This window comes from Aptenodytes forsteri, unplaced genomic scaffold (assembly GCF_000699145.1).
Source record: "Aptenodytes forsteri isolate BGI_AS27 unplaced genomic scaffold, ASM69914v1 Scaffold53, whole genome shotgun sequence".
In the NCBI taxonomy this organism is placed as follows: Eukaryota; Metazoa; Chordata; class Aves; order Sphenisciformes; family Spheniscidae; genus Aptenodytes; species Aptenodytes forsteri.
Genome location: NW_008795909.1, coordinates 2,392,226 through 2,393,103, shown reverse-complemented (window position 1 = coordinate 2,393,103; position 878 = coordinate 2,392,226). Strand labels below are relative to the sequence as shown.

The following is an 878-nucleotide window of genomic DNA, read 5'->3' as shown; positions in this document are numbered from 1 at the left end:
AGGAGGTGGGAGGGGAGAGCCGGGCACGTAAAGGTATGAGCGGGGAAGGGTAACCACGGAGCGGGGCAGGTCCCAGACCCGGCGCTGCCCGGGTTGCACGCTGCGGTGGGTAGGAACGGCACGGTACGCCTTTCAGTAAGGTCACACGCGAAGTCGCGTACCTCTAGGAACGGGATCCCGGCGTGGGCCGTGCTCCCGGGGTGGGAGCGAGCCTCTCCCGGCCAGCGGCGTGCCCGGGGGACTGCGGGGCGGGTGCGCGGGCAGCGCCGGCTCCCGGGGCTCGCTGGCCCCTTGGGTACGGGAAGGGCAGCGCGGTGGAGCGTGCGATATATTTAGCGCGGGGCAGGAAACGTGCTTTTCCCGTTCCATTAAATGCTGATATTATAAAATATTATCTTTCCGCTCGGCTGAAGCGAACGGGAGGTACAAAAAGAGCCTGTCGCGCTCCCACCGTCACGCCGGGAGCGATACGAAGCCAGCGAACGCCAGCGAGGCGGAGCCTAGCCCGCCTGGCCGGGGGCGGGGAGGGGGCTCATGGGGAAGACCGGGACCCCCGCCGGTGCTTGCGAACCGGGCAGAGTCTCTGCCTCCCGGTGCGCAGCAGCCGCCAGGTGAGGGGCTATGCCGAGGTGGCTCCTCCCGTCACAAGTTCCGCGGCGGAGCTCAGAAACTTTTCCAAATTAAACTTTATTGGCAGCTGATAGGTTTGCTCTGCCGGGTTTCTATCGTAACATACGCAGGCACACACGCGGCAACCTCCCGACAAAGCCCATCCCCGTCCCCTTCTCCCCCGCGCAGGACCTCCCGCCGCAGGCTCGGGGACCGGGCGCAGGTGCGCCTGTTACCGGAGCGGCTGCGGGCACGGGGCCGGCCGCCGC

General features: G+C 67.2%; 1 protein-coding gene across 1 annotated transcript in view; it reads right to left on the bottom strand.

Moving 5' to 3' along the window:
• SOCS2 (suppressor of cytokine signaling 2) overlaps nt 1-878 on the bottom strand; it is a 3,349-nt gene that overhangs the window by 2,254 nt on the left and 217 nt on the right.